The following is a 20835-nucleotide window of genomic DNA, read 5'->3' as shown; positions in this document are numbered from 1 at the left end:
CCTCTTTACTCACTAGGCGCTCCAAAGACAACACCACAGCTCTGCTGGGGGAAAGTTTATTCTTGTTGGCCCAAAGCACCACAGCTCACAAAGAGAGCACATGTGGATATGCTTGTGCATAGTGACACTGCTGTGTGGTGTGCCTCACCGCACATGCCTCTGGCCCCTTTTTTGCCTCCAAATTTATCGTCCGGGGTCCCTGATTAGTTTCCAATATTATGTCTCCCCATTAAGAACCGAGCAGCATCAGGTGTGTGGGCTGCTGTGCTGGATAGGTGAGGCAGTGCCTAGTGCGTGTCCATATCGGTGTTAACAATACCTGCTCACTCACTCCTTGGCCTCTGTGCTGAGCGCACGATGTGATGTGGACTATAACGGTGTTCAGATTATTTGCTCGTCCACTCTTTGGCCTCTTTGCTGAGCGATGGTGTAGTGTAGTTCCTATCATCCCAATAGGCTCTGCGCATTGGAATAACATCTTCAATAGTATAGACCTAGGGCAGAGGTTAACTAGGTCTTCTACCGACGATATTAGACTTAAAATCTTGTGTTTGCCAGCTAGCTCAGAGTTCACTAGAAACTTTCTCGAATAGGCAAGGAGGATTTTAACCTCCCTGGATAGACAAGAAGGGATTTAGTTTCTGACAACCATAGAACATGACAACTTTGCTCTCCCCTAATCAAGAGTGTATCTCTAGAGTCGTGTGAAAACAAAAGACAACTTATTTTACTCAGTCAGTTCAGTGCATTCTTAGTTTCACCAGATTGTAGAGAAAAGGAAAAGACGGGCGTGTTCAATAAAAGATATTATTTATTGATCAGTCTCCTTTCTCATACAAGAGAAATGAATCGCTATTATTGTAATACTTATAGTTAAGTAAAGTGCATACAGTAAAGACAGAATTATAAAATAATACTGTAAAAGCATTGATATGGTTTCTGAGCCATATGATACTTTAAAATGGATAAAATAGATACATACATATATACATTTGACTAATCATACTCAACTGGTGCTTCTAACCTCGCCTACCCCAGTGTACCTGACCTAAGCCTAATACGTGGGCGGGAGTAGATAAGTAGCAGTTTAAGTTAAGTTTGTTTGCCAAGGGACTGACTCGAGAATTCTCTGCAAGGGGTTATTCAGTTCTGTACCTGAGATCTAGAATGATGGAGGGCTGGTATCTCTTATCCCAGGTCTTGATATTCCAGCTGCCTGCGAGGGCTGCTTGGAAGCGCCGGAGCTGGATTTCTCAGCAGGAGAAAGGCAGCGTCTCGTTCTCAGCGCGTCAGGAAGGCGGGGCAGCGCCTGTGGGCTTCGCTCTCTGCTGGGCTCCTCGGCACGTCTCGCTGCTTCGATCTCGTCACCACCGCATGTGTTTGCTTAAGGCAATGTCGGTAATATTTATACCTGAAAGGTGCCGAGATTGACGTAAGGATGGACATATATACGTCAATAAGGATGTCATATGAACGGGCTCGTTCGCACATTCTTTTGCTGAAGTTCTCGGTGAAATCAAAACAATGGCTATGGGAATTTCCCAGGTCGCTGTAGGTTTGATTTGTTTTGAGAACTCCGTATGCCTTATCAGGGGCTGGAGGAATATCGCTTGTCTAATTAGATGGCATGCGTTATGACCTAATCAGATAACGCGCTTCTGTGCCGTGGTGTGGCTTAATCAGATAACGGTTTTTGCACCGTTAGATGGCTGCTAGTTATTTATTAACCGGACCATGGTCAGGAATAGGGAAATCGATACAGTACCTATAGGAATACATCACATCCACTCCACGTAGACTATGTCCATATTTACAAATCTAGGCATAGTGAAACCAGTAGCGTTTGTGTATATCGTACCACCCCAAAATACATTCATATGTATCCTGAAAATTTTGAAACATAATCACATGTACTATATGCATAAGCAGTCTAATAATGCTAAACATATAACGCATATTATTAAATTCAGCATGAATAAATGCGAAAACCACACATGAAATGGCTCTTAATACAGAAAAAAAAGTGCGAGACCATTTCTTCACAATCATAAAATTTTGTATGAGAGCGCTAGAGGATAGCTAATGTCTCGTGACTACCTAAAATAGAAATTCAGTTCTCTAAGAATAATGTCTACTTTAAGCAGAAGATAAGTGTCCCAAAAAATCGTAGATAATTTGGAATTGGGGAAAAAGGTTCTTGCAGTCTGAACAAACTGATGAAAAAATTGTTCATATCGCTTTTTGAGAAGTTGAAGGCCAAATTCAGCATGTAGGGAACTCCGAGTGCTATTTTGCTCAAAGTTATTCCTGCTGCTCTGGTGAAAACATCATATCATTTAGACTGTTGAAAAAACTGTCAACAGCTTCTTGCGTAAGTTCCACTAATTCGGAAAAGGTTGTTACCATGCATTCATGAGCCTGAGCATGATTGCCTCCATTGATGTTTTGATCAGCATAGCTGACTGAAGGTCGTACCTGATCGATGCTGCTTTCATCTTGTGCTTCACTACCCCTCAATCGTAGTGGTGAAGTCTCCACGAATGCCGTCATCAGGATTGGTAGCCGCTGGGGACAGCACAATGCATGAGCCGTTACCGGACCCAACAAGGTATCTGCGTCCATTGGCACATCCGATTGTAGTGCCAGACAGGTGTCCAACACGCATTCTTCGCCGCATAGCAAGCACCTTAATACAGGCATAACACAACTTTGCCACATTGGTCTAAATGAAAGAGACCAAGTCATGTTCAGGTCTCTAAGCCGGGATAGTCCAAGGATTTTAGTTACCCGGTCCCGGTAGCCAATGGCTAGGATCATTTCTTCCCTTGTCGCAGGCGTTTTGTCTGTGAAATGGTTTGCCATAGCGAAATAACAGGATCAAAAATAGAATACCCGCTACTAGTCCCAAAAGGAGTGGAAGTCCGCCAAAAATGGAATGGACAAAGTCTGGAAAAATACCCAGGATGGCTTTGAATGGAGTTAAAGCACCCGAAAACACTGCTTTAAATACACTGGAGACACCAGTGGTATCTGAAATATTTAAGATTTCATTCAGTATTTCTGCGAAATGTATGGGGGAATTAGTTGATAATAATGAATGAATCTCTTCTGTTGTCCTTGCAACTTGGAGATCATACGTTTCTTTTGATGACGTGAGCCTGGTCGGCGTCTGTAGGAGCACAGTCTTCATTCTGCTTAAAGTATCTATTCGAATAGAAGCAATTTTCAAATCGGGCCATAACCTTGCTTCCCTGTCTGGAGAATCGTTCGGGAACAATACTCGTTCACAGCACATGACCTTCCTAGTCACGGTTATGAGATAAGGTTTTCCGGGCAGCAAACTACAACATCTGCGATCTACTATTAGAATGTAACTCCCGTTCGAGAGTCTCCTAAAGAATGGTTCTATTTGTGTTGCAGGTGTGCCTAGCTGGTAACATGAAAGGTTATTTGCAGTCCCTTCACAGGCTCCATGCAAGCTAATACCCTGACACAGAAGTGTACCGCTTAGTGATCTTGCACAATTATTGCCACTGAGAAACACTTTCTGGCCTTTATTACTGACACATTCGTGTGTATAGGGCAAGTTCCATATTGACTTAATGTACCCTTTACCCAACCTTTCATACTGGCCTGCCTGTATATATTTTTGGCAGAATTGAAACTGGAAAGTAGTTATTGGAATATTTATTATTCCTTGTATTATCCATTCAATGACAGGTCGTTCTGACATTGTCAATGGTAATCTCTCAAATCTTTCAATGCTCAGAATTGTATAGTCAGCACTCTTCTGCGCCAGACTGATTTGTTTATCAGTAAGGTTAAAGATATTAAATAATGACGTTGTGTTGATTAAACGCCAAGGCACATAGCCAGAACGTAGGTTTTGTAACGTCCAGCCATGCTGTACAATAGAACGCAATTGGGACTGACCGTGTTGTAACATCAGTAAGTCTTGCGATATTATATCGATTGCTGAAGACACAATGCTCTCCAGAGAATATATTCTGGAGGACAGAGTCATTAACCCATTGTCCACCACAGAAAGTGATTTTTCCAAATTAATACGGTCAATTTCCCGAATTTTTTCTGCTGTCTCAATTTGAGTTACTTTCCAAACTTCGTTATAAGCTGCATATATAGAGGCCGCTATGAAACGTTTTTGACGCTGTTTGCGTGGTCCCAATATGAAATCACGCAAGTCAGCACCTTCTGTAAGTAAAGTTAGGTGTTGCTTAATTTCAGCCAGTGTGGACGTTTGTAGCCATTGAAGGCAGAGCTTGCCCACGCTGTAGGTGGTTACTATCCCTGGATGTTGTCTTTGGGAATATCTAGGGTCTGGCCTAGTCAATGTGAACCCCTGTTTTTTGTTCAGGAATCTGTCTTGACAGTTATTTGTATCTGTGGGCCAGATCAACCATTTTTTCCATTCAGGATGTGTACTGTTTTGGTTTAATATATGGTTTACGTCTATCTCATCATCTATAGAGCTATTACTGTTCACTGTTGGCTTTGGAATAGACGGTTTGTTCAAATCTTTGATTTTGGCTAAGCCAAGACAGGTAGTTTGTTGAATAGTGTCATTCAAAAATATAATTTGTTCTGGGATCATGCAGGCTCTAAACAATGATTCTATACCTTGTACTTGCCAATCTCTTGTACCCCAAACAGTTTTTGCTTCAATATTATTGTTCCAGAAATCAAACCCAAATGTATTCATTTGTTCAAAGAATGAAACGGAATATATCAATTTTGTGTTTGTAAGCATGGTCTTCATACCTGTCTTATTTGACAATTTGAAATAAAATGTTTCTGCCTTACTTGTGTTAAACCCTGAGAAGTATGAATATTTATCATAAAATGTTTTTGAGCTGTCTTTTGGAGGAGTAGCACAATGTTCCCATTGGTTATAATTTAAAACATTTCTAGGTTGTGCAGATTTATGTAGATAATGGTTACCATAGTGGTTGTAGCAGAACATCTGATCATAATTAGACAAACCCTGCAAATAATCATGTTCTGTAAATTTAGCAGACATCACAAGATCAGACATCATATCATTAATACTTTCAAAGTCCCAATCATCAGCAAATGAGCTCGGTTTTACAAAGTCACTCAATGAGATCTTGAATTGGTTGTGGATACTTCAGGATTTCAACCGGACCATAGATTTCATAATCAGTTTTGTCCCATGCTACACCGCCTGGTATAGGATTGGCTGTGAAGTTCACTGAAGAAAGTTCTCTTTTCTCGATGTGTGAAGATGTGTGTGGTTTAAGGACCAAGTTGATTTTCTGGCTTGCTGTGTCCATTTTAGCATATTTTCCTTCAATGAAATGTCCCAAGCATAGTACCATGATTTTTATTTTTATTTATTTTATTTATTTTATTTGCTTATAGAGCGCCTGACTAGACCCCCGAAGGGGTATCTCCGCGCTATAACTGCAGGTGGAGGTAAGAGTAATAGTATAATCAGATATGAAATGAAGTAGCGTTAATGGCTGGGAAACAGATAGGTTTTTAGATTTTTTCTGAACATTAAGTGGTTAGTGATTGACCTTAGTTCAAGCGGTAGTGAGTTCCATAATATGGGTCCAGTGTGGGCCAGGGCACGGCCACCTTGTCTGGTTTTCTTGATTCTGGGTGTTTTAAGAAGTTGCTGGTTACTGGAACGCAAAGAGCGTCCTGGAATGTAAGGCTGAAAGATGTCAGTGAAATACTTAGGGCCTATCCCAATTAGGCTCTTGTGTATAGTACAAAGAGTCTTGAACTGAACTCGTTTCTTCACTGGAAGCCAGTGAAGCTGAGACAGTAGGGGGCAAGAAGGTGTTCTAGGAGGAGCATTCACGACAATCCTTGCGGCAGTGTTTTGAATGACCTGCAATTTCTTGAGTTGCTCCTCGTTGGCTCCTTGGAGCAATCCATTGCAGTAGTCAACCCTACTAATAGCCAAAGAATGAGGATAAATGCACCGAAGGCCACCCAAAATTCAATCCATGGAGAAATCAGATAGGTTTCTTTCAGCTGTTGAAAAAGTTCCTTAGCTTTGTCTTTAAAAGTTTTTGTTGATGGCTGTTTCTTTGCTTCACTCAGGTCTTCAGATGAATCATCGAAGTTGATGAAGTAGCCGGATGCTGTTCTGTCAATTGTTCCAATTGTTTTTGGATTTTGCTTTGTTTCATTAGCAAAGTCTGCAGTTACATCATCATAGGTTGTTGTTTCTTGATGAAAAGTTTTAATTTGGGTTTTAAGAGGTTCAAGTTCCATTGCTTTGTTGCATAGTCCTTGTTGATTCACTGTAGATTTTCCAAATGTGATCAGTCTTCCAGTTTGAGCCTCTGTATTCGTAGCAAACATTGGTGTTCTGCTACTTCTTGGGAGTCCACTTGGCCTACTGTTTGTTATCGGCCACATGATTGTGGTTTAACCAGGTCGATGGATACAACTCGGTTCTCCTTTTTACCAGCAAGGGGCGGTAGTACTACTGATAGCGTCCCGTTGACAGACAAGACAGGAACTGCTTTTCTGTAAGAAGGCCCAAATTCCTTCTTTACCGCGATCTTCTCTCTGACTAGATCCCCGACTTTTGGAATCCAGACAGGCCTTGCTGGGACAGGTGGTTTCTCTTCAGTGGTTGTTGGCTGTTGTTTCAACTTTATGTTGCTCAGGTCTTTTCTTGTTTCATTTTAGTCCTGTAAAATAGCCAAACGATCTTTGATATCAAAGCTTTTGTCTTTAACCACTGAAGTCTGACTATCAAGATCTTGGATCATCATTCTAGTCCCGAACAATAGTTCGTACGGACTGAACCCTTTCAGAGAATTCCTTTGCAGGTTATTTAGACTACGTTGGACACTTATTAAATGTTTGACCCACCCAGCTCCCGAACCTAATACCTTTTCCGTTATAGATTGCTTTATGTCTTGGTTTTTTCTTTACACCATCCCGTATTCCTCAGGAAGGAAGTGAGAAGAGTCCCGCTATGCTATGCTCATTTGGTCATGCTTCCCTTTAAGCCTGGGGGCTAAAGGGAACACATTATTCAAAACGTAGCATGCTCCTAGCGTATATGCCATTATAGACTTGCAAATCCTTGTACAACAGTCCAGACGTCAGCCGAGCGCTGGGGTCTACATCATAAGTGAAAATTTGTCTTTTTATGTTAATATAACGCTTTTTCGTGATGGGTACATTCTTATTGTTGTTGTTTTTCTGGAGCGAAGTGCCATGACAATAGTCCTCCTCGCTCGCCACTGCGATCTCTATTGCAGTCTGGGCAGTTTTTTACAAAAATGTGATGATGCAGGCTCATGCCTGGCCACCAGTACACTGATTGTAATTCTTCCAGAGAATTTTTTAGCTTAAGGTGTCTGAGACCCTCACCCATATGTGCGTCTGCTATTAACAAGCCTCTCCTGTCCGTGTTTGGAATTACTCTATCCCCCACTCCAGGGATTCGAGCAAAAGGGACTGAGTTTGCATCGATTATGTATGTATAATTGAGTGGATAACTGATCGGTAGTGCTGAACAGTCGCCTTTTGATGACGTTTTCACCGCCAGCACAGTTTCACCGTCAATGTATTTTACTGCACGCTTTTTTGTAGCTACGGAAGCCGATTTTGTTGCTACCGCTGTGGCTGTCTCAGCCAATGAATTCCCTGCAACGTGAACGCCATCACGCTGATGACTCAGTGAATGTATCACGTGAGTTTTTGGTAGTTCTTTCCTTAAAAGAACTAATTGTTCCCAAAGCGCTTTCTGCTTTATTGTGGCACCTGTGTCATCTTTGTAACTGTTTTGAATCCATTTCTGCAAATCGTTATTGTATGATTTGACGCAGTAATACGAATCGCACACTATAAGTGTCGGGAATTCGCGATCGGCATTATCTAGCGCCATTTTTAATGCTATTATTTCAGTTTGCTGTTCTGAATTATTTTCCACTGAGTGTGTTTTTGTAAGTAGAGGCCTTAATTTACCTCCGCGCCACACTTCTTTTACAATTTCGCATGTGGCGTTGTAAGCCAGCTCTCCCCAAACTGAGGGTTGAGCATGACCGTCTGTATATATTACACAGGCGTACTGTCGTAAAGGCAGAATGTCGATTGGCAGAGGGTATTCTCTCTCATATTCTAGATATTTTAATTCTTTCATTTCCGGGTCAAAATAGTATTTTACTTTGTCTGTAGCAACAGAATTTACCCATTGTATCCATTCTGGATTTAGTGCAGTTGTCGGTAAATTACATGGTGTTGTTAATGCCTCAAAAGCTGATTCTGCTGTTCTGACTGTAACCTGTCTACCATCTGCTTGGTATTTTTCTTTTGCTACAGCTGTTTGAACCGCATGAACAATGCTTTCCTCAATGCTGAACCTTTTTTCAGCTTCTGTGTACAAATGTGATTTGTATGCTATTGGTACCTTCTCTCCCTCATTAGAGGTCAGGTATGTGAATCTGCATCTTCCTGGGATGACTCGAATCACAAGGTTGCGTGTGTTGTCACGTGTTTGTAATTTTGTTTTAACTAACATATCTGTTTGTAAAGATCTCAAAATTTCTGTGTGTTTTTGAGTCCAATTGATTTTTTTTAAATCTGGTTTTATTAGATCATAGAGAGGTTTAATTCTCTCTGCATAATTTATAATGTAAGTTCTTCCGAAATTTAGGAAGCCTAGAATTGATTGTAAGTTTTTCAGTGTTCTAGGTGCTTGGATTACAGCACATTTCTCTAGGAAATTGTCAGCCAGGCTTTTGCCTTCACTTGATAGTTCATATCCTAAAAACAAGACTGTTAGATGGGCAATTCTTGACTTTTTAAAGTTGAATTTGTAACCCTCTGCTGCGAACCCAAGTATTATGGTGTTCACTCTCTTCAAGTGAGTATCCAAGTCATCATCTGTTAGATAGATGTCGTCGACATAAGATAATGCCTCGTCATCATATGTTTGTAGTAATTCAGTTACTCTCGCTGAGAATAATCCTGGGCTGTTCTTGAACCCCTGGGGCAAACGACAGAAATTTTTTTGCGTGCCATTTATTGAGAACGTCGTCAAATATCTGCTCTCTGGTGCTATATTTTGACAAAAGAATCCATTAGAAATGTCTAAGGTGGTTTTGTATTTTTTGCGCACTATGTTATTCATTAGTGCAGCACTATGCAAGTTTTGTACCGCAAATGTTTTGCAACATGAGTTAAGGTGTCTGTAGTCCAAAACAAGACGATATGAATTGTCTGGCTTGGAGACAGGAAACAAAGGGTTGTTAATTTGTGAGGTGCAAGTTTCAATCACCCCCTGGTATTCAAGTTGATCTAGGATCTCTTTTACCTGTTTTTTAGCTTCTTGCTTAATCGGGTACTGCCTCTGTGCAGTAGGTTGTGATTTTAACTGGATTTTGTGAGGAGGAGAGTCCTCATCCCATCCCACATGATTTTTATATAAGGCAGGGGCTTGAGCTACTGCCCACTTTCTTGCAAGTGTATATTTTTTATGAATTGGAATATGGTTTGAGAAGGCAGGCATAATTATTTCTTCGCCATGTGGGCACTCCCTGACAAACTCTGGAGGCCAGTCTCGTTCAGCTAGAAGGATGTCATAGCCCTTGGAGAGATTATCCCAAAATAGACCCCTTATTTTTCTAGTCTTATCCCCCTCTATACGCAATGTTATTTCATATATTTTATGAGGTTTGCTAACTCTGGTATCTGCAGTTTCCACCTGAATGTATTCATTCGTGTCCACTGTCTCCAGATGATTCATAAGGACTTTGCGAGCTATGCTCACTTCTGCTGCGCTGTCTAGCATTGTCTGAGCCCATTCTCCGTTTTTCAGCTGTGTCCTCAGTATTCTCGGCATTGTTAATTATTTTAATACTGGCTACCTTCTTTTTTAGAAATTGTAATTTTTTATTCAGATGAGCAGGTTCTTTGTCTTTGGACTTGACGTGCTCTTCCCTGTGTTCTGATCGTCCTCTTCTTTCCGATTTCTGCGAGGAAGTCTGAAAAGATTGAGAGGGACGTGTATCAATATCTTGATATCTATCAGGTTTTTTTATATTATCCCTATTTCTAAGGTTGTATTTTTTCACAGAGGGCTCCCTTTGGGGAGACTTGCATCCTTGATCAGGAGATCTTTCTCTCCGCCGAGGAGACCTTCCTCTGGACTGGAATCTTGTTTCTTTAGGATTGGATTGTTTATTTCCATCCCAGCTCTTTTTTTGAGTGTTTAAGTTATTTTTTATAAATACCTTTTCAGGACTTTCAACTAGTTGAGGTTTCACTGGTATTCCACCCAAACTATCTCTTCCTAGTTCTTCATAGGATTTTTCTATGATTCTGGCAATTTCAGATGGTTGGTCTGCTATATTTGTCTCTTTTAACCTCTGGCGAATCGCCACATTTGCTGCTTCTCCCTTTATGTTGGCTAATAATATTGCCGAGACCTGCTTGAAATCTTTCAGTAGTTTCATACCGAGAGTTAAAGCGGGTTCTGGACCGTATTCATCTTGAATCTGTTTTAGCACATCTGGTATTACTGACATGGATGGTACACCATGTGTTTTTGTGTAAATGGAAGCAAAGACTGTTCCCCAAGTGTCACAGTCCTCCTCATGTGGTGCGATTCCCATTGGAAGACAGATAGTCAGAATCCTATGTTTCTCAACAGGGGTGGTATCTGGAAACACCGCCTCTATTTGAGTGATTTTTTGTGCTAGCCAGAAAGGAATTTGTTCCAGTTTTGCGGGTACTTTACCTAGACAGGACTGTATGTTTTGAGGTGTAATTTTATTTGTGTTCCCCTGATGAGTGGTCAGCTGTGGAATTTTAATTGCTGGTTGGATTGTTGAAGTCCGCATTACATATTGGACTAATTGTCTATGTATTTATATTAATTGTTTTAGCTGTGCTAAAAGCTCTGGTGCAGGCATGTCTTCAATGTCTGGATGTGGTGTATATCCGGCTAGGACCGGCCACGTTGCTCCTGGTCTACCTAGTGGACCGAGCCTGGTGATGTTATTATTATGTTTTAGGGCGCCATGAAACAAGAGCAGGTGCTCTTGGAATTTGAGTGGTATTTCCACTTCCTTGAAAGGAGTGTACTCACTAGGAGGTTCCTTTATTTTGTAATAGTGGAAGTCCTTTGTTACAGCGTTTGCTGCTGGAAAGTTTATCCATGAATAGAATACCTCTGTCTGCCGATATTCGTGTGCCTCAATTACAAATATGACTGTACCACCTCTTGGTGTCAGTCCATTTTCTATAAGTTTTAGGGTTATAGATTTCCTTATGTTGACAGGGATGAGTATTGCATCTGGGTCATTTTCCAGCAGAGTATTGTCTGCTACTAGGAGTTCAGCTGCTAGTCTAACTGTCTCCCTTTCTTCTTCACTTTCTGTCATTTTACTGACAGGAAGTTTATTCTGTTTGTTTGCAGATCAGGTTTCTATGGAAACAAAGATTAGATGCACAATATTTTGGAACAGTGTATCCTTCAACGTTGAATTAACCAAGAACCATACATAGGAGTCTCCTCCGGCGAGGTTTGGCGGATATGACCTTTCACCCACTCTAGACGTCTTTGGAGTATTATGGGAAAAAGGGGTTCTGTGTGAAAAAGCACGACTGAGTTACTCTAATGTCTTGCGTTAGTTTTATCGCCTATCCAAACGGTTGGGCGCCATGTAGTGTAGTTCCTATCATCCCAATAGGCTCTGCGCATTGGAATAATATCTTCAATAGTATAGACCTAGGGCAGAGGTTAACTAGGTCTTCTACCGACGATATTAGACTTAAAGTTTTGTGTTTGCCAGCTAGCTCAGAGTTCACTAGAAACTTTCTCAAATAGGCAAGGAGGATTTTAACCTCCCTGGATAGACAAGAAGGGATTTAGTTTCTGACAACCATAGAACATGACAACTTTGCTCTCCCCTAATCAAGAGTGTATCTCTAGAGTCGTGTGAAAACAAAAGACAACTTATTTTACTCAGTCAGTTCAGTGCATTCTTAGTTTCACCAGATTGTAGAGAAAAGGAAAAGACGGGTGTGTTCAATAAAAGATATTATTTATTGATCAGTCTCCTTTCTCATACAAGAGAAATGAATCGCTATTATTGTAATACTTATAGTTAAGTAAAGTGCATACAGTAAAGACAGAATTATAAAATAATACTGTAAAAGCATTGATATGGTTTCTGAGCCATATGATACTTTAAAATGGATAAAATAGATACATACATATATACATTTGACTAATCATACTCAACTGGTGCTTCTAACCTCGCCTACCCCAGTGTACCTGACCTAAGCCTAATACGTGGGCGGGAGTAGATAAGTAGCAGTTTAAGTTAAGTTTGTTTGCCAAGGGACTGACTCGAGAATTCTCTGCAAGGGGTTATTCAGTTCTGTACCTGAGATCTAGAATGATGGAGGGCTGGTATCTCTTATCCCAGGTCTTGATATTCCAGCTGCCTGCGAGGGCTGCTTGGAAGTGCCGGAGCTGGATTTCTCAGCACGAGAAAGGCAGCGTCTAGTTCTCAGCGCGTCAGGAAGGCGGGGCAGCGCCTGTGGGCTTCGCTCTCTGCTGGGCTCCTCGGCACGTCTCGCTGCTCCGATCTCGTCACCACCGCATGTGTTTGCTTAAGGCAATGTCGGTAATATTTATACCTGAAAGGTGCCGAGATTGACGTAAGGATGGACATATATACGTCAATAAGGATGTTATATGAACGGGCTCGTTCGCACATTCTTTTGCTGAAGTTCTCGGTGAAATCAAAACAATGGCTATGGGAATTTCCCAGGTCGCTGTAGGTTTGATTTGTTTTGAGAACTCCGTATGCCTTATCAGGGGCTGGAGGAATATCGCTTGTCTAATTAGATGGCATGCGTTATGACCTAATCAGATAACACGCTTCTGTGCCGTGGTGTGGCTTAATCAGATAACGGTTTTTGCACCGTTAAATGGCTGCTAGTTAATTATTAACCAGACCAGGGTCAGGAATAGGGGAATCGATACAGTACCTATAGGAATACATCACAATGGGGGGTTGTAAAAGTGTCAGTTGTCTCCCTGGACTTGCCACAGAGTATACAGAGCGATGGAGCCGGTGTGCAACCTATAAGTAGGAGATTTGGATTAATGCTGAAGATTAAAGGAAGGTGCATTTATTATGGTCAGCTGAAAGTGCTCCTGATATGGGGAGACCAGGCTGATATAACACTCAAAAATGGATTGAGGGGGAGGAGTATGGTGTCCACACTGTCCAATCGGCCAGAGTTCAAAATAACGGATGCTGTACTTAGAGGAATACTAATCGGAACAAAATTGCACCAGAATTGTAGGCACGTGCTACAAAACTAACATAGCACCAGATATACTCAGAACCTGACCTGGCTCTGGTCATGTTGGCAAAGGGTTGAGGCCCCTGGCCTAAGCAAACATTGGATCATATATTGGTGAATCTCTTTAAGAGCCTTCGTAAACATATGAAATAGACAAAGTACTAGTAAAAGATGCAGGTTAAAATATGGGAATGATCAAATGTGTTCTGTATCACAGATGAGTTTTGAGCATAATGACAACCTCCTCACCGCTCTAAGCAAATCCAGGCCAACAGGATTCCGAGAAACACTTTAAATTCTGAAAGGGTTGTGATTTAAAAACAATTGGGATAATTTTAAAAAGAAGTGTTACTCGACTCCTCTTTTGCATACTTTTACATGCGTTTGTGAATCAACAGCAAAACATCCAACACCATACAAGAACAAGCTTTTGCAATGCAATAGGTCTCGCATTAATTACGTTTGAGCAATTGGCATTGCTAAATATTGCAACAAGAATTGCAACAAAAGTCTATAAATTGTAGGCCAAGAAAATGTGTACTTTTTTTGTAGCGATGGTGGCATGCTGCTCTTGAGATGAATATGTTTAAAAGTAAAGTGCGCCATACTGCGATTGATGTGTGCACTGATGGCTGGTGGTGTGTGTGCCTGTAGAAATTGTGCACTGATGGCTGGTGGTGTGTGTGCCTGGTGGAAGTGCGCACTGCCGGCTGGTGGTGTGTGTGCCTGGTAAAAGTGTGCACTGATGGCTGGTGGTGTGTGTGTGCCTGGTGAAAGTGTGCACTGACGTCTGGTGGTGTGTGCCTGGTGGAAGCATGCACTGATGGCTGGTGGTGTTTGCGCCTGGTGAAAGCGTGCACTGACGGCTGGGGGTGTTTGTGCCCGGTGAAAGCGTGCACTGATGATTGATGGTGTCTGTGCCTGGTGAATGTTTGCACTGACGGTCGGTGGTGTGTATGCCTGGTGAAAGCGTGTACTGATGGCTGGTGGTGTGTGTTTGCCTGTTGAAAGCGTGCACTGACGGCTGGTGGTGTGTGTGCCTGGTGGCAAAGCGTGCACTAATGGCTGGTGGTGTGTGTGTCTGGAAGCATGCACTGAAGGCTGGTGGTGTGTGTGCCTGGTGGAAAAGCGTGCACTTACATGTTTAAAAGTAAAGTGCGCCATACTGCAATTGCTACAATAGTTAATTGTGGATGTGTTAACAATTGATGCATGCACTGATGGCTGGTTGTGTGTGTGCCTGTAGAAATTGTGCACTGATGGCTGGTGGTGTGTGTGCATGGTTGAAGTGTGCACTGCTGGCTAGTGGTGTGTGTGCCTGGTCGAAGTGTGCACTGATGGCTCGTGCTATGTGGGCTTGGTGAAAGCGTGCACTGACAGCTGGTGGTGTGTGCCTGGTGAAAGCGTGCACTGACGGCTGGAGGTGTGTGTGTGTGCCTGGTGAAAGCGTGCACTGACATCTGGTGGTGTGTGCCTGGTGGAAGCGTGCACTGACGGCTGGTTTCATGTGTGTGTGCCTGTTTAAAGCATGCTATGACGGCTGGTAGTGTGTGTGCCTAGTGGCAAAGCGTGCACTGACGGCTGGGGGTGTGTGTGTCTGGAAGCGTGCACTTAAGGCTGGTGGTGTGTGTGCCTGGTGAAAGCATGCACTGACGGCTGGTAATGTGTGTGTGCCTGTTTAAAGCGTGCTATGATGGCTGGTGGTGTGTGTGCCTGGTGGCAAAGCGTGCACTGACGGCTGGTGGTGTGTGTGTCTGGAAGCGTGCACTTAAGGCTGGTGGTGTGTGTGCCTTGGGGAAGTGTGCACTGACGGCTGGTAGTGTGTGCCTGGTGAAAGCATGCACTGATGGCTAGTGGTGTGTGTGCCTGGTGAAAGTGTGCACTGACGTCTGGTGGTGTGTGCCTGGTAGAAGCATGCACTGAAGGCTGGTGGTGTTTGCGCCTGGTAAAAGTGTGCACTGATGATTGATGGTGTCTGTGCCTGGTGAATGTTTGCACTGACGGACGGTGGTGTGTATGCCTGGTTAAAGCATGTACTGATGGCTGGTGGTGTGTGTTTGCCTGTTGAAAGCGTGCACTGACGGCTGGTGGCATGTGTGCCTGGTTGCAAAGCGTGCACTGACGGCTGGTGGTGTGTGTGTCTGGAAGTGTGCACTGAAGGCTGGTGATGTGTGTGCCTGGTGGAAAAGCGTGCACTGACATGTTTAAAAGTAAAGTACGCCATACAAAGATTGCTACAATAGTTAATTGTGGATGTGTTAACAATTGATGCATGCACTGATGGCTGGTGGTGTGTGTGCCTGTAGAAATTGTGCACTGATGGCTGGTGGTGTGTGTGCCTAGTTGAAGTGCGCACTGCCGGCTGGTGGTGTGTGTGCCTGGTGGAAGCGTGCACTGACGGCTGGTGGTGTTTGTGCCCGGTGAAAGCGCGCAATGACGACTGATGGTGTCTGTGCCTGGTGAAAGCGTGCACTGACAGCTGGTGGTGTGTGTGTGCCTGTTTAAAGCGTGCTATGACGGCTGGAGGTGTGTGTGCCTGGTGGCAAAGCGTGCATAGACGGCGGGTGGTGTTTGTGTCTGGAAGCGTGCAGTAAAGGCTGGTGGTGTGTGTGCCTGGTGGAAGTGTGCACTGACGGCTGGTAGTGTGTGCCTGGTGAAAGCATGCACTGATGGCTAGTGGTGTGTGTGTGCCTTGTGAAAGTGTGCACTGACGTCTGGTGGTGTGTGCCTGGTGGAAGCATGCACTGAAGGCTGGTGGTGTTTGCGCCTGGTGAAAGTGTGCACTGATGATTGATGGTGTCTGTGCCTGGTGAACGTTTGCACTGACGGCCGGTGGTGTGTATGCCTGGTGAAAGCGTGTACTGATGGCTGGTGGTGTGTGTTTGCCTGTTGAAAGCGTGCACTGACGGCTGGTGGCGTGTGTGCCTGGTGGCAAAGCGTTCACTGACGGCTGGTGGTGTGTGTGTCTGGAAGTGTGCACTGAAGGCTGGTGATGTGTGTGCCTGGTGGAAAAGCGTGCACTGACATGTTTAAAAGTAAATTCCGCCATACTGCGATTGCTACAATAGTTAATTGTGGATGTATTAACAATTGATGCATGCACTAAAGGCTGGTGGGGTGTGTGCCTGTAGAAAGTGTGCACTGATGGCTGGTGGTGTGTGTGCCTAGTTGAAGTGCGCACTGCCGGCTGGTGGTGTGTGTGCCTGGTGGAAGCGTGCACTGACGGCTGGTGGTGTTTGTGCCTGGTGAAAGCGTGCACTGCCGGCCAGTGGTGTGTATGCCTGGTGAAAGCCTGCACTGACGGCTGGTGATGTGTGTGTGCCTGTTTAAAGGGTGCTATGACGGCTGGTGTTGTGTGTGCCTGGTGGCAAAGTGTGCACTGACGGCTGGTGGTGTGTGTGTCTGGAAGCGTGCACTTAAGGCTGGTGGTGTGTGTGCCTGGTGGAAGTGTGCACTGATGGCTGGTGGTGTCTGTGCCTGGTGAAAGTGTGCACTGACAGCGGTGGTGTGTGTGCCTGGTGGCAAAGTGTACACTGACGGCTGGTGGTGTGTGCGTCCCACAGACGCTAATTGCCTTGTTGGTGCTAGTGTGGTGCAGTGAGGGGCAAAGATGCTCGAAGGGTGGTTAAATAGTTATTGTAGTGTCAGTAGAGGAAGGTTCTCAGGCTAATTCAGGCTGTCATATCCATACAGAAGGTAGCATTCTAAGCCATAGCTGGTCTTCAGCTGAGTCCATACATGTATGCAGCACATTATTGCACTTCCTCTGTCTTCCCTCTTCACTCACTAGGCACTCCAAAGACAACACCACAGCTCTGCTGGGGGAAAGTTTATTCTTGTTGGCCCAAAGCCCCACAGCTCACAAAGAGCGCACATGTGGATATGCTTGTGCATAGTGACACTGCTGTGTGGTGTGCCTCACCGCACATGCCTCTGGCCCCTTTTTTGCCTCCAAATTTATCGTCCGGGGTCCCTGATTAGTTTCCAATATTATGTCTCCCCATTAAGAACCGAGCAGCATCAGGTGTGTGGGCTGCTGTGCTGGATAGGTGAGGCAGTGCCTAGTGCGTGTCCATATCGGTGTTAACAATACCTGCTCACTCACTCCTTGGCCTCTGTGCTGAGCGCACGATGTGATGCGGACTATAACGGTGTTCAGATTATTTGCTCGTCCACTCTTTGGCCTCTTTGCTGAGCGATGGGGGGTTGTAAAAGTGTCAGTTGTCTCCCTGGACTTGCCGCAGAGTATACAGAGCGAGGGAGCCGGTGTGCAGCCTATAAGTAGGAGATTTGGATTAATGCTGAAGATCAAAGGAAAGTGCATTTATTATGGTCAGCTGAGAGTGCTACTGATATTGGGAGACCAGGCTGATATAACACTCAAATATGGATTTAGGGGTGGAGGAGTATGGTGTCTACACTGTCCAATCGGCCAGAGTTCAAAATAACGGATGCTGTACTTAGAGGAATACTAATCGGAACAAAATTGCACCAGAATTGTAGGCACGTGCTACAAAACTAACATAGCACCAGATATACTCAGAACCTGACCTGGCTCTGGTCATGTTGGCAAAGGGTTGATGCCCCTGGCCTAAGCAAACATTGGATCATATATTGGTGAATTTCTTTAAGAGCCTTCGTAAACATATGAAATAGACAAAGTACTAGTAAAAGATGCAGGTTAAAATATGGGAATGATCAAATTTGTTCTGTAAAACAGATGAGTTTTGAGCATAATGACAACCTCCTCACCGCTCTAAGCAAATCCATGCCAACAGGATTCCGAGAAACACTTTAAATTCTGAAAGGGTTGTGATTTAAAAACAATTGGGTAAATTTAAAAAAGAAGTGTTACTCGACTCCTCTTTTGCATACTTTTACATGCGTTTGTGTATCAACAGCAAAACATCCAACACCATACAAGAACAAGCTTTTGCAATGTAATAGCTCTCGCATTAATTAAGTTTGAGCAATTGGCATTGCTAAATATTGCAACAAGAGTTGCAACAAAAGTCTATAAATTGTAGGCCAAGAAAATGTGTACTTTTTTTTGTAGCGATGGTGGCATGCTGCGCTTGAGATGAATATGTTTAAAAGTAAAGTGCGCCATACTGCGATTGATGTGTGCACTGATGGCTGGTGGTGTGTGTGCATGTAGAAATTGTGCACTGATGGCTGGTGGTGTGTGTGCCTGGTGGAAGTGTGCACTGCCGGCTGGTGGTGTGTGTGCCTGGTGAAAGCGTGCACTGACGGCTGGTGGTGTGTGCCTGGTGAAAGTGTGCACTGATGGCTGGTGGTGTGTGTGTGCCTGGTGAAAGTGTGCACTGACGTCTGGTGGTGTGTGCCTGGTGGAAGCATGCACTGATGGCTGGTGGTGTTTGCGCCTGGTGAAAGCGTGCACTGAGGGCTGGGGGTGTTTGTGCCCGGTGAAAGCGTGCACTGATGATTGATGGTGTCTGTGCCTGCTGAATGTTTGCACTGACGGTCGGTGGTGTGTATGCCTGGTGAAAGCGTGTACTGATGGCTGGTGGTGTGTGTTTGCCTGTTGAAAGCGTGCACTGACGGCTGGTGGTGTGTGTGCCTGGTGGCAAAGCGTGCACTGATGGCTGGTGGTTAGTGTGTCTGGAAGCATGCACTGAAGGCTGGTGGTGTGTGTGCCTGGTGGAAAAGCGTGCACTGACATGTTAAAAAGTAAAGTGCGCCATACTGCGATTGCTACAATAGTTAATTGTGGATGTGTTAACAATTGATGCATGCACTGATGGCTGGTTGTGTGTGTGCCTGTAGAAATCGTGCACTAATGGCTGGTGGTGTGTGTGCCTGGTTGAAGTGTGCACTGCTGGCTAGTGGTGTGTGTGCCTGGTCGAAGTGTGCACTGACGGCTGGTGCTATGTGTGCCTGGTGAAAGCGTGCACTGACGGCTGGTGGTGTGTGCCTGGTGAAAGCGTGCACTGACGGCTGGTGGTGTGTGCCTGGTGGAAGCGTGCACTGACGGCTGGTTTCATGTGTGTGTGCCTGTTTAAAGCATGCTATGACGGCTGGTAGTGTGTGTGCCTGGTGGCAAAGCGTGCACTGACGGCTGGGGGTGTGTGTGTCTGGAAGCGTGCACTTAAGGCTGGTGGTGTGTGTGCCTGGTGAAAGCGTGCACTGACGGCTGGTAATGTGTGTGTGCCTGTTTAAAGCGTGCTATGATGGCTGGTGGTGTGTGTGCCTGGTGGCAAAGTGTGCACTGACGGCTGGTGGTGTGTGTGTCTGGAAGCGTGCACTTAAGGCTGGTGGTGTGTTTGCCTGGTGGAACTGTGCACTAACGTCTGGTGGTGTCTGTGCCTGGTGAACGTGTGCACTGACGGCGGTGGTGGGTGTGTGCCTGTTGAAACTGTGTGCTGACGGCTGGTGGTGTGTGTGCCTGGTGGCAAAGCGTACACTGACGGCTGGTGATGTGTGTGTCCCACAGACGCTAATTGCCTTGTTGGTGCTAGGGTGGTGCAGTGAGGGGTAAAGATGCTCGAAGGGTGGTTAAATAGCAATTGTAGTGTCAGTAGAGGAAGGTTCTCAGGCTAATTCAGTCTGTCATATCCATACAGAAGGTAGCATTCTAAACCATAGCTGGTTTTCAGCTGATCCATACATGTATGCAGCACATTATTGCACTTCCTCTGTCTTCCCTCTTTACTCACTAGGCGCTCCAAAGACAACACCCCAGCTCTGCTGAGGGAAAGTTTATTCTTGTTGGCCCGAAGCACCACAGCTCAAAAAGAGAGCACATGTGGATATGCTTGTACATAGTGACACTGCTGTGTGGTGTGCCTCACAGCACATGCCTCTGGCCCCTTTTTTGCCTCCAAATTTATCGTCTGGTGTTCCTGATTAGTTTCCAATATTATGTCTCCCCATATAGAACCGAGCAGCATCAGGTGTGTGGGCTGCGTGCTGGATAGGTGAGGCATTGCCTAGTGTGTGTCCATATCGGTGTTAACAATACCCGCTCACTCACTCCTTGGCCTCTGTGCTGAGCACACGAAGTGATGCGGACTATAACGGTGTTCAGATTATTTGCTCGTCAACTCTTTGGCCTCTTTGCTGAGCGATGGGGGGTTGTAAAGGTGTTAGTCGTCTCCCTGGCCTTGCCGCAGAGTATACAGAGCGATGGAGCCGGTGTGCAGCCTATAAGTAGGAGATTTGGAGTATTGCTGAAGATCAAAGATAGTGCATTTATTATGGTCAGCTGAGAGTGCTACTGATATTGGGAGACCAGGCTGATATAACACTCAAAAATGGATTGAGGAGGGGGAGGGGTATGGTGTCCACACTGCCCAATGGGCCAGAGTTCAAAATAACGGATGCCGTACTTAGAGGAATACTAATCGGTACAAAATCGCTCCACAATTGTGGGCACGTGCTACAAAACTAACATAGCAAGTTCAAGTTCAAGTTCAGGAATTTGTATAGCGCACTACTCACCCAGAGGGTCTCAAGGCGCTTGGGGAGGTTTTAAGC

The sequence above is a fragment of the Lissotriton helveticus genome, chromosome 1_1 (genome assembly GCF_964261635.1).
Source record: "Lissotriton helveticus chromosome 1_1, aLisHel1.1, whole genome shotgun sequence".
Classification (NCBI taxonomy): domain Eukaryota; kingdom Metazoa; phylum Chordata; class Amphibia; order Caudata; family Salamandridae; genus Lissotriton; species Lissotriton helveticus.
The sequence above is the reverse complement of the archived record's forward strand: the minus strand, read 5'-3'. Positions refer to the sequence as shown.